Source organism: Sapajus apella, unplaced genomic scaffold, assembly GCF_009761245.1.
Source record: "Sapajus apella isolate SASKATOON/1434 unplaced genomic scaffold, GSC_monkey_1.0 scaffold253, whole genome shotgun sequence".
NCBI lineage: Eukaryota > Metazoa > Chordata > Mammalia > Primates > Cebidae > Sapajus > Sapajus apella.
In genome coordinates, this window is record NW_022437193.1 from 108,014 (window position 1) to 122,116 (window position 14,103).

Consider the following 14,103-nt stretch of genomic DNA (forward strand, 5'->3'; position numbering starts at 1 on the left):
AATGGGAATTTATGCTGTTATGAGAAATACCTGGCTCTAAAACGAAAATGGAGTTATCTAACAGAATGGTTGTGAATGTGTGCATTCAATTCACAGAGATAAACTGCTGTGTGTTAGCAGGATGACTGCGTCTAAAATGCAGAAGAACCATATCTTTCAAATTGCTTTGCTGTGTGTTCATTCACCTTAGGGTGTTGCAAGTATGTTTATATTCAGCGATTTAGAAACACGTTTCTTCTAGAAGCTGCTTTTTTACGTTCCAGAGTGAATGGGAGTATATGCTGTAATAAAAAATATCTGGCTCTAAAATGAAAATGGAGCTATCTAACAGAGTGTTTGTCAATGTGTGCATTCAATTTACATAGAAAATCTGATGTGAGTATGCAGCAGTTCAGAAACCCTTTCTGTAAGGAATCTAAAAACTGATATTCCATCCAAATCCAGGCATATAAAAAATATCAGTAAGATTGCGTCTAAAACACAAAAGAAATGTATCTTTCAAACTGCTTTGCTGTGTGTTCATTCACCTTAGGGAGTTGCATCTATGTTTAGATTCAGCGAGTTAGAAACACATTTCTTCTAGGAGCTGCATTTGGATATTCCAGAGTGAATGGGAGTATACCCTGAAATGAGAACTGTCTGGCTCTATAACAAAAACACAGCCATCTAACCAAATGGGTGTCAATGTTTGTATTCAACATGCAAAGTTAAACTGATGTGTCTATGTGTAATAAAATTTACAGAGTTAAACTGATGTGTGTATGTAGCAGTTCCGAACCCTTTCTGTGCGAAATCTAAAAACAGATATTTCCAGCCAAATCCAGGCATGTAAGAAATTGACATAAGGCTGCGTCTAATACACAGAAGAAACATATCTTTCAAACTGCTCTGCTGTGTGTTTTTTCACGAGAGTTGCATCTATGTTTAGATTCAGTGTGTTAGAAACACTTTTCTTCTAGAAGCTGCTTTTGGACATTCCAGAGTGAATGGGAGTATATGCTGTAATGAGAAATACCTGGTTCTAAAACGAAAATGGAGGTATCTAAAAGAATGGTTGTCAATGTGTTCATTAAACTTACAGAGTTAAACTGATGTGTGTATGCAGCAGATCGGAAACTCTTTCTGTGGAGAATCTAAAAGTAGATATTTTCAGCCAAATGGAGGCATATTAGAAATAGCAGTAAGACTGTGCCTAAAACACAGAAGAAACGTATCTGTCAAACCACATTGCTGTGTGCTCGTACACCTTAAGGACGTGTCTCTATGTTTAGATTCAGCGAGTTAGAAACACGTTTCTTCCCGGACCTACCTTTGGACATTACAGATTGAATGGGAGTATATGATGTAATGAGAAATATCTGGCTCTAAAATGAAAATGGAGCTATCTAACAGAATGGTTGTCACTGTGGGCATTCAATTTACAGATAAACTGATGTGTGTTGCAGCAGTTCAGAATCCCTTTCCTTGGATTATCTAAAAACGGATATCTCCAACCAAATCCAGGCATATAATAAATAGCAGTAAGACTGCGTCTAAAACACAGAAGCAACATATCTTTCTAACTGCTCTACTGAGTGTTCCTTTACCTTAGGGAGTTGCATCTATGTTTAGAATCAGCGAGTTAGAAACACGTTTTTTCTAAGGGTTGTGTTTGGACATTCCAGAGGGAACCAGATTATAAGCGGTAATGAGAAACACCTGGCTCTAAAACGAAAACAGAACCATCTAACAGAAGGGTTGTGAATGTGTGCATTCAATTTACAGAGTTAAACTGATGTGTGTATGCAGTAGTTCAGAAACCCTTTCGGTGGAGAATCAAAAAAGTGATACTTACAGCCAAATGCAGGCATATAAGAATTTGCAGTAAGACTGCTTCTAAAACACTGAAGAAACATATGTTTAAAAGTACACTGCTGTGTGTTTGTTCTCCTTAGGAAGTTGCACCTATGTTTAGATTCAGAGATTTAGAAAGACGTTTCTTCTAGGAGCTGTGTTTGGACATTCCAGAGTGAATATGATTATATGCTGTAATCAGAAATATTTGGCTCTAAAATGAAAACAGAGCTATCTAACAGAATGGTTATCACTGTGTGCATTGAATTTACAGAGAAAAAATGATGGGTGTATGCAGCAGTTCAGAAACCCTTTCTGTGGGGAACCTGAAAGTAGATATTTCCAGCCAAATCCAGGCATATAAGAAATAGCAGTAAGATTGCATCTAAAACACAGAAGAAACGTATCTGTCAAACTGCACTCCTCTCTGTTTGTACACCCTAAGGAGTTGCATCTATGTTTAGATTCAGTAAGTTAGAAACCGGTTTCTTCTAGGAGCTCCATTTGGACATTCCAGAGTGAATGGGAGCATATGCTGTAATGAGAAATATATGGCTGTAAAATGAAAACGTAGCTATCTAAGAGAATGGTTTTTAACGTGTGCATTCAATTTGCAGAATTAAACTGATATGTGTATGAAGCATTTCAGAAACCCTTTCTGTGGAGAATCTAAAAAGAGCTATTTCAAGGTAAATCTAGGCATATAAGAAATTGCAGTAAGACTGCATCTAAAACACAGAAGAAACATATCCTTCAAACTGCTCTGCTGTGTGTTCGTTCACCTTAGGGAGTTGCATCTATGTTCAGATTCAGCGAATTAGAAACACGTTTCTTCTAGGAGCTGTGTTTGGACATTCCAGAGTGAATGTGAGTATAAGCTGTAATGAGTAATATCTGGCTCTAAAACGAAAACAGAGATATCTAACAGAATGGTTGTGAATGTGTTCATTCAATTTACAAAGTTAAACTGATATGTGTATGCAGCAGTTCAGAAACACTTTCTGTGGGGAATCTAAAAACAGATATTTCCAACAAAAACCAGGCATATAAGAAATTGCAATAAGACTGCATCTAAAACACAGAAGCAACATATATTTCAAACTGCTCTGCTGTGTGTACGTTCACCTTAGGGATTTGCATCTATCTAGATTCAGTAAATTGGAAGCACGTTTCTTCTAGGAGCTGCTTTTGGACATTCCTAAGGGAATTTAAATATAAGCTGTAATGAGGAATATATGGCACTAAAATGAAAATGGAGCTATCTAAAGAATGGTAGTGAATGTGTGCATTCAGTTTATAGAGCTAAACTGAAGTGTGTGTGCAGCAGTTCGGAAATCCTTTCTGTGGAGTATCTAAAAAGAGATATTTCTAGCGAAATCCAGGCATATAGGAAATTGCAGTAAGATTGTGTCTAAACTTTGACGAAATGTATCTTTCAACTGCTCTGCTTTGTGTTCGTTCACCTTAGGGATTTGCGTCTGTGTTTAGATTCAGCGAGTTAGAAACTTGTTTCTTTGAGGTGCTGCATTTGTACATTCCAGAGTGAATGAGAGTATATGGTATAATGAGAAATATCTGGCTCTAACATGAAAACGGAGCTATTTAACATAATGGTTGTCAATGTGTGTATTCAATTTACATAGATAAACTGATGTGTGTATGTGGCAGTTCAGATACCCTTTCTGTGGGGATTCTAAAAATAGATATTTCCAGCCAAATCCAGGCATATAATAAATATCAGTAAGACTGTGTCTAAAACAAAGGAGAAACGTATCATTCAAACTGCTCTGCTGTGTGTTGGTTCACCCTAGGGAGTTGCATCTATGTTTAGATCCAGGGAATTAGAAGCACGTTTCTTCTAGGAGATGCCTTTGGACATTCCAGAGTGAGTGGGAGTATATCCTGTAATGACATATATCTGGCTCTAATAAAAATGGAGCTATCTAAAAGACTGGTTGTGAATGTGTGCACTTAATTTACAGAGTTAAACTGATATGTATATGCAGCAGTTCAGAAACCCTTTCTGTGGATAATCTAAAAACAGATATTTCCAGTCAAATCCAGGAATATAAGAAATAGCAGTAAGAGTGCATCTAAAGCACAGAAGAAACGTATCTTTCTAACTACACTATTATGTGTGCATTCATCTTATCGAGTTGCATCTATGTTTAGACCCAGCGAGTTAGAAACACTTTCCTTCTAGTAGCTGTGCTTAAACATTCCAGTGTGAATGGGAGTATATGCTGTAATGAGAAATATCTGGCTCTAAAACAAAAATGGAGCTATCTGACTGAATAGTTGTGAATGTATGCATTCAATTTAGAGAGTTTAAATAATGTGTATATGCTTCAGTTCAGAAAACCTTTCTGTGCAGAATCTAAAAACAGATATTTCCAGCCAAATCCAGGCATATATCAAATAGCAGTAAGACTTGGTCTAACACACAGAAGAAACGTATTTTCCAAGCTGCTCTGCTGTGTGTTCTTTAACCTTAGGGAGTTGCATCTATGTTTAGATTCAGCAAGTTAGAAACTCTTATCATCTAGGAGCTATGTTTGGACATTCCAGAGTGAATGGGAATATATGCTATAATGAGAAATGTCTGGCTCTAATACAAAAATTGAGCTATCTAACAGAATGGTTGTGAATGCGTGCATTCAATTTGCAGAGATAAACTGATGTGTCTACGCAGCAACTCAGAAACTCTTTCTGTCGATAATGTAAAAAAAGAAATTTCGAACCAAATCCAGCCTTTTAAGAAGTTGCAATAAGACTGTGTCTAAAACACAGAAGAAACGTACCTTTCAAACTGCTGGGCTGTGTTCGTTCGCCTTAGGGAGTTGCATCTACGTTTAGAATCAGCGAGTTAGAAACACGTTTCTTCTAGGAGCTGTTTGGACATTCCCGAGTGAAATGGAGTATATGCTGTAATGAGAAATATCTGGCTCTAAAACGAACATGAGCTATCTATCAGAATGGTTGTGTATGTGTGCATTGATTTTACAGAGTTAAACTGATGTGTGTATGCAGCAGTTCAGAATCCATTTCTGTGGAGAATCTTAAAACAGGTATTTCCTGCGAAATCCTGCCAAATAAGAAAGGGCAATAAGACCACGTCTAAGACACAGAAGAAACGTATATTTCAAACTGCTCTGTTGTGTGTTTGTTCAGCTTAGGAAGTTGCATCTATGTTTAGGTTCAGAGAGTTAGAATCACATTTCTTCTGAAAGCTGCATTTGGACATTCCAGAGTGAATGGGAGTGTATGCTGAAATTAGAAACATCTGGCTCAAAAACGATAAGGGAGCTATCTAACTGAATGATTGTCAATGTGTGCATTCCACATACAGAGGAAAACTTATGTGTGTATGCAGCATTTCAGGAAGACTTTCTGTGGAGAATCTAAAAACAGACATTTCCAGCCAAATCCAGGTATAGAAGAAATAGCAGTAAGAATGCGTTTAAAACACAGAAGAAAGTTATGTTTCAAACTGCTTTGCTGTGTGTTAGTTCGCCTTATGGAGTTGCATCTATGTTTAGATTCATCGAGTTAGAAACACCTTTCTTCTAGGAGCAGTGTTTGTATATTCCAGAGTGAAAGATAGTATATGCTGTCATGAAAATATCTGGCCCTAAAATGAAAGCAGAGCTATGTAACACAATGGTTGTCAATGTCTGCATTCAACTTACAGAATTAAACTGATGTGTTTATGCAGCAGTTCAGAAACCCTTTCTGTGGAGAATCTAAAAACAGACATTTGCAGCCAAATCTGGGCCTATAGGAAATAGCAGTAAGACTGTGTCTAAAACACAGAAGAACGTATCTTTCAAACTTCTCTGCTGTGTGTTCATTCAACTTAGGGAGTTGCATCTATGTTTAGATTCAGCGAGTTAGAAGTATCTTTCTTCCAGGAGTCGCTTTTGGGTGTTCCAGCGTGAATGGGAGTATATGCTGTAAAAAATGGAGCTATCTAACAGAATGGTTGCCAATGAATGCATTCAATTTACAGAGCTAAACTGATGTGTGTATGCAGCAGTTTAGAGACACTTTCTGTGGAGAATCTAAAAACAGACATTTCCAGGCAAATCCAGGCATATAAGAAATAGCAGGAAGACTGCATCTAAAACACAGAAGAAACGTGTTTTTCAAACTGCTCTGCTGTGCGTTCATTCATTTTAGTGAGTTGCATATATGTTTAGATTCAGTGAGTTGAAACACGTCTTTTCTAGGACCTGCATTTGGGCATTCCAGAGTGAATGGGAGTACATGCTGTAATGAGGAATATCTGGATCTATAATGAAAACGGAGCTATCTAACAGAATGGTTGTCAATGTCTGTATTCAGCTCACTGAGTTAAACTGTGGTCTGTATGCAGCAGTTCAGAAACACATTCTGTGGAGAACCTGAAAGCAGTTATTTTCAGCCTAATCAAGGCATATAAGAAATAGCAGTAAGACTGCACCTAAAACACAGAAGAAACATATCTGTGAAACCTCTCTGCTGTCTGTTTCTACACCATAAGGAGTAGCATCTATGTTTAGATTCAGAGATTTAGAAACACGTTTCTTCTAGGAGGTTCATTTGGACATTCCAGAGTGAATGGGAGTATAGGCTGTATGAGAAATATCTGGTTCTAAAACAAAAACGAAGCCATCTAACAGAATGGTTGTGAATGTGTGCATTCAATTTACAGCGTTAAACTGATCTGTATATGCAGCAGTTCAGAAACCTTTCAGTGGGGAATCTAAAAACAGATATTTACTGCCAAATCCAGACAAATAAAAAATAGCAGTAAGACTGCGTCTAAAACACAGAAGAAACTTGTTTTTCAAACTGTTCTGCAGTATGTTTCTTCACCCTAGGGAATTGCATCTATTTTTAGATTTAGGGATTTAGAAACACTTTTCTTCTAGGAGCTGCCTTTGGACATTCCAGAGTGAATGGGAGTATATGCTGTAATCAGAACTATCTGGCACTAAAACGAAAACGGAGCTATCTAACAGAATGGTTGTCAATGTGTCCATTCAAAATACAAAATTAAAAAGAAGTGTGTATGTAGCAGTTCAGAAACACTTTCTGTGGGGAATCTACAACAGATATTTACAGCCCAATCCAGGTATATAAGAAATAGCAGTAAGACTGCGTCTAAATCACATAAGAAGCATATTTTTCAAACTGCTCTGCTGAGTGTTCATTCACCTTAGTGAGTTGCATCTATGTTTAGATTCATTGAGTTAGAAACAAGTTTTTTCTAGGATCTGAGTTTGGACATTCCAGAGTGAATGGGAGTAATGTTGTAACGAGAAATATCTGGATCTAAAATGAAAACAGAGCTGTTTAACACAATGGTTGTCAATGTGTGCATTGAACTTACTGAGCTAAACTGATGTGTGTATGCAGCAGTTCAGAAATCCATTTTGTGGAGAATCTAAAAGCAGATATTTTCCACCAAGTAGAGGCATATAAAAAATAGCAGTAAGACTGCACCTAGGACACAGAAGAAACGTATCTGTCAAACCACTCTGCTGTCTCTTTGTACACCTTAAGGAGTTGCATCTATGCAACTTATCATTTTTTGTGGCTGCATAGTATTCCATGATGTATATGTGCCACATTTTCTTTGTCCAGTCTACCATTGATGGACATTTGGGTTGGTTCCAGGTCTTTGCTATTGCAAACAGTACCATGATGACCATGCCTGTGCACGTGTCTTTATAATAGAATGAGTTACAGTCCTTTGGGTATATACCCAGTAATGGGATTGCTGGGTCATGGAATTTCTATTTCTAGATCCTTGAGGAATCACCACACTGTCTTCCACAATGGTTGAAGTAATTTGCACTCCTGCCAACAGTGTAAAAGTGTTCCTATTTCTCCACATCCTCTTCAGCATCAGTTGTTTCCCGATTTTTTAATGATCGCCATTCTAACTGGTTTGAGATGGTATCTCAATGTGGTTTTGATTTGCATTTCTCTAATGACCAGTGAGGATGAGCATTTTTTCATATGTTTGTTGGGTTCATATATATCTTTTTTTTAAAGTGTCTGTTTATATCCTTCAGCCATTTTTGGATGGGTTTGTTTGTTTTTTTCTTGTAAATCTAGTTTAGTACTTTGTAGATTCTGGGTATTAGCCCTTTGTCAGATGGGAAGATTGCAAAAATTTTTTCCCATTCAGTCGGTTGCCAGATCACTCTAATGGTTGTTTCTTTTGCTGTACAAAAGCTCTGAAGTTTAATTAGGTCCTATTTGTCTATTTTTGCTTTGTTGTCATTGCTTTTGGCATTCTAGTCATGAAGTCCTTGCCTATGCCATGTCCTGATTGGTTTTGCCTAGGTTTTCTTCTAGGGTTTTTATGGTGTTAGTTCTTATGTTTAAGTCCTTAATCAATCTGGAGTTAATTTTGGTGTAAGGTGTCAGGAAGGGGTCAAGCTTCTGCTTTCTGCACATTGCTAACCAATTTTCCCCACACCGTTTATTAAACAGGGGATCATTTCCCCATTGCTTGTTTTTATCAGGTTTGTCAAAAGTCAGATGGCTATAGATGAGTGGTGTTGCTCCAGAGGCCTCTGTTCCATTCCATTCATCCATGTCTCTGTTTTGGTAACAGTACCATGCTGTTTTGATTACTGCAGCCTTGTAGTATAGCTTGAAGTCTGGCAGCATGATGCCTCCAGCTTTGTTCTTTTTGCTTATTATTGTCTTGGCTATGTGGGCTCTTTTTTGGTTCCATATGAAGTTTTAAGTGTTTTTTTCCAGTTCTGTGAAGAAAGTCATTGGTAGTTTGAGGGGAATAGTGTTAAATCTATAAATTATTTTGGGTAGTATGGCCATTTTCACAATATTGATTCTTCCAAACCATGAGCATGGAATCAGATACAGCAATTCACTCCTCAGCAGCACACAGACAAGGAAAACATCACCTTGCTGAGAACTACCCACAGTCAAAGACCTGTGTAACAACCCAGGCTGGTGGCTCCAGCCAGACCGGTGCCTTGTTAGGGCAGACTAGTGAAGAGATTGGGATTAATACTGAGAAAGCTTGTGAAAAGAAACTGCCCATCCCACCAAAAGTAGAGTTGAAAGCAGGGAGGGGGATATGACCAGACAGGCTCCTCCCCTACAAGATCCAGTAACTGGAGTCCATCTCCTGGGAAAGTTGCACAGTTAACACAACCTCCACTGGGAACACAGGGCTCGGCAGAGGGAAAGAGCCCACCATTGGGAAGGCGGGGCCAACCCCACCAGTACAGAAATGAGGTGAAGAATAAACGGTAGCTGGACTGGGATGGAGGCAGCTCAGCAGCTCCTCCACAGGCAGACAATGGACAGACTGTCTCAAGTGACACACTGACACCTGCATTGGTTTGTTTATTTATTTATTTATTTTGAAAAAAATCCAAAATTTATTTTCCAACAGACAACATCAGCAGGTACAACTACCGGGGTTTGTTTCTCTGTAGATCATACATTCACAAGGTATTATTAGCTCAACAGTCAGAAAGCCACTGGTGTGTTTTCTGTAACAATATCCACTTCAGAGTGTAAACGGGTACTAGTATTGTGTTCACTTACAATTGCAGAAGGAAAGGCACAACTTGGCCAAAAAAAAAAAAAAAGTTGTGGGGGGGGATCCTAAAGTCAGATGCAACGATGAGGAGACAACACTTTGGCTAAGAGTCTTGGATCCACATTTCCATCAGGACCTTCCACATAGAGGGGAAAGACTTTTTCTCCCAGAAGTTAGAGTTTTCCTCTTTCTTTCTCCTTTCTTTTTAAAGCAAGAGCAATGTTTCATTTGCTCAACAGCACACATGCAAAAGGAGACTACAAAAAAAAAGGCATCACAAAATCATCTTGAACGTTCAGCTCTCCCCACCAATACATCAACTCTTCAGTTTTAGATAGGGCCTGGGAATACTTCCACAGTCCTAAAATAGGAAAATATACACCATGGTTACAAAACATAAAAAATAAATGAGGTAGATAAATTAAAGCTTTCACACCCAGGACTTACCTGTGCTATCTTTGTAGCCTTCATGAAATATTCAGCAAGAAAACAAACAAACAAAAAATCTTCATAATTGCTTGGCAGAAGTCGCACCAAGGAAATTCACCAACAAAAAATCAGCATGTGAACCTGTGATAGGAAACACGCCCTTCCACGAGTTTCTTCTCGAGAATGAAAACCCAGTTCTTCAATAGAGTAGGCACTAGCAAAGTAATTTAAGTCGCCTGAGATTTCCTGCTCAGGTGCCCACCTCTTCTGGGGTTCAGGAAGAGGAAGGCATCTAAGAGGCATGGGGAAAACATTGGCACTCTCAGGGATCCAACTGAACTGTATTTAAATAAGCAGCAACACATGCATTGACTCCCTAAAGACTAACATAAGTCCATTTGAGGGGATCCTACACAAGTTTCCAAGGTTGAAGCAATTTTATAATTCTACAACCTTAGTTTTTTGTTGTTTCTTTTTTAAGTACATTCAAAAAAACTTAAAAACCAAAAGATAAGATGGGTACAGGATTGGGGCATAGAAAACAGGTCCCTAAAGAGATGACATACCTTGTCCTTTTACCCACATGTACGGCCCCATGGAAGTATAGAGTTTCAGAGAGGAAGAATACAGACCCCTCTCCCCTAATTAGGCTATGTAGTTGTTTTTTCCACTGTTGGAAGTTCCAACAGTTCTACCTTGAAGTAGGTAAGTCTTTGGAAAAAGTCATTCTAGGTTTTACAGAGGTTCTACGTATACGTCTGTTACAAGGAACAAAGCTACTTTGCAAGACCCGCTTCTTGCTAACATTAAAAAAGAAAAGTGCCAGGCACAGTGGCTCACAGCTGTAATCCCAGCACTTTGGGAAGCCAAGGCAGGTGGATCATGAGGTCAGGAGTTCAAGACCAGCATGGCCAACTTAATGAAATCCTCATCTCTACTTAAAATACAAAAATTAGCTGGGCACAGTACCATGTGCCTATAATCCGAGCTATTCAAAAGCTGAGGAAGGAGAATGGCTTGAACCTGGGAGATGGAGGTTGTGGTGAGCTGAGATCATGCCACTGCATTCCAGCCTAGGTGACACAGCAAAATTCTGCCTCAAAAAAAAAAAAAACCCAAAAAACAAAAATGTCTGTTTTGGTATGAATTTTTTTTTCAATTTTTTGCAAAGCAGCATAGCAACAATCCTGATTGTAGGACTTGCCTGAGGTTTTGGTCACAACCATGGTAAACATCATTTGCATATCAGTAAGAAAAAGAAAACAGAAGGAGATGAGTTCTCATGAAACAAAGCAGATTCTAGAGAGTTCACTGTCTGCCCTTCTCCTTCCATGCACGTTCTCCTTTAGCTTAGCTGACCACAATCTTGTTTTCTTCCAGGAAGTGAGGAAACTGGGACACCTGCATTTTTTAAAAATGCCTTATACAGGAGGAATAACCCCAATTTTAACAAAAAGGACGTCCACTCAGGGAAGACGGGAAGAAACCAGTGCAAAAAGGAGAAAAACATCAAAGTCCAGAATGCTTTTCTCCCCCAGAGAGATCACAACGACTCACCAGCATGGCAACAAAACAGGTCAGAAAACGATTTTTTTTTTTTTTTTTTTGAGACGGAGTTTCACTCTTGTTACCCAGGCTGGAGTGCAATGGCGCGATCTCGGCTCACCACAACCTCCGCCTCCCGGGTTCAGGCAATTCTCCTGCCCCAGCCTCCTGACTCGCTGGGATTACAGGCACGCGCCACCATGCCCAGCTAATTTTTTTGTATTTTTTAGTAGAGACGGGGTTTCACCATGTTGACCAGGATGGTCTCGCTCTCTTGACCTCGTGATCCACCCGCCTCGGCCTCCCACAGTGCTGGGATTACAGGCTTGAGCCACCGCGCCCGGCCAGAAAACGATTTTGATGAACTGACAGAAAGGCTTCAGAAGATTTGGCACAACACATGTGATGAAAGTGTATACCTTTACCTGCATTTTCACCCTTGTCATTCACCACCCACAAGCTTTTTCCACTCAAGAACAGGATAAGCCCTCTGAAACATAAATGTCCACTGGAGAGCACAATGTATGAATGACTCATAGCAAAAAAAGGAAAATGGTAACTATAAAGCTAAATTGTAGTCATGAAAAGCAAGTAGATGAAAATTGATTCCTCTCCACAGGTTAGAGATAGACACACTGCAGGAATTCTTTTTAGATTGAGCATTCTTTTCTTTCTTTCTTTCTTTTTGCCCCAGAATATCACAAAGAAAGCCACTGACTTATTTTCTTTATGCTTTCTCCTGCAAGTAGAACTTTTCTTTTTCACATATGAATTCCAGGTCTTTCTGAAACAGGGGCCATTAATATAAGCCTAAGATAACACTGGCCAAGATAGCCATTTGAAATAGAAATCACTTCCTATTTCTTTAAAATTTCTCCTGTTCAGAATGCCAGGCCAAACTGGTCACTCCTGTTCAGTTTTCTTCATTGATCTGTTTTCTCATTTCACTCCATAAATGTTGGTTGTTTGTAATAGAAGTCACATTTGTCTACGCTCTAATCACTCTACCTGGATTAACTGATTATTTTAGTTTAAATGCTCTCTAATGAAAACTCCAAAATTTGGTCTGATTTCTATCACTGAGTTTCATAACCTTATTTCTGATGGGCTGCACAACAAACCTGAATTGATTTTAGACTCAATTCCATATACTTCTGCTTTCTTCTGTATTTTTATTTGTGATTAATGATATCATCATCTAATTTATCTCTTAAGCTAAAAATCTAAATGTAATATAGAGCTTTCTTAATCCCACACCTCAAACTATAAGTCACTAAATTTTGTAGGTCCTGTTATAGAATATTTCTCTTCTAATCAGGGCTCTTATGTGCCACAGCTTTAGGTTACACATTTATAATTTTCCTCCCATATTGTTGAACAATCTTCTAACTAAACTGTCTGCTACTTCTACTAACCTTTAGGAGTTCATCATCTCTACCGGTATCAGTTATCTACTAAAATCTGACTTGTCTCTGCTACTCCTCTGCTAAGCTATCTTCACATGTCTCCACTGATTATAGCCTCAACTTCGAGCACAAGTTTTCTCCTATTCAGAAAATGCTTTCTATTCTACATGACCAGTAAACTCTAAGACCCAGCAAAAAAATCACCAGTTCTGTGAAGAATTCTTCCGTAAAGACTTTCGGTGACTTCACGGTCTCATAAGACTGTGCCTTCCATGAAGACTTTCCTTACACTCCTTTCTTTTTTTGTTTTTTAGTTTTTAAATTTTATATTTTTATTGTTGTATTCTTATTTTGCATTTCTCTAATGACCAATGATGATGAGCATTTTTTGATATGTTGTTGGATGTATATTTGTCTTCTTTTGAAAACTGTCTGTTCATTTCCTTCACCAACTTTTGGATGGGTTTGTTTGTTTTTTCTCATAAATCTGTTTTAGTTCTTTGTAGATTCTGGATATTAGCCCTTTGTCAGACGGGTAGATTTCAACAATTTTTTCCCATTCTGTTGGTTGCCAGTTCATTCTAATGATTGTTTCTTTTACTGTACAGAAGCTCTGAAGTTTAATTAGGTCCCGTTTCTCTATTTTGGCTTTTATTGCTAGTGCTTTTGGTGTTTTAGTCGTGAATTCCTTGCCTATACCTATGTCCTGAATGGTTTTGCCTAGGTTTTCTTCTAGGGTTTTCATGGCGTAGGTTCTTATGTTTAGGTCTTTAATTCATCTGCAGTTAATTTTGGTGTGAGATGTCAGCCAGGAGTCCAGTTTATGCTTTCTGCACACTGCTAGCCAATTTTCCCAAAACCATTTGTTAAACAGGGGATCCTTTCCCCATTGCTTGTTTTTGTCAGGTTTGTCAAAGATCAGATGATTGTAGATGTGTGGCATTGCCTCCAATGCCTCTGTTGTGTTCCATTGGTCTATATCTCTGTTTTGGTACCAGTACCATGCTGTTTTGATTACTGTAGCCTTGTAGCATAGTTCAAAGTCAGGTAGCGTGATGCCTCCAGCTTTGTTCTTTTTGCTTGGGATTGTCTTGGCTCTGCGGGCTCTCTTTTGGTTCCATATGAAGTTTAGGGTTTTTTTTCCAGTTCTGTGCAGAAGGTCATTGGTAGCTTGATGGGAATAGTGTTGAATCTATAAATTACTTTGGGCAATGTGACCATTTTCATGATATTGATTCTTCCTAATCATAAGCATGGAATGTTTTTCCATCTGTTTGTATCCTCCCTTGTTTCATTGAGCTGTGGTTTGTAGTTCTCCTT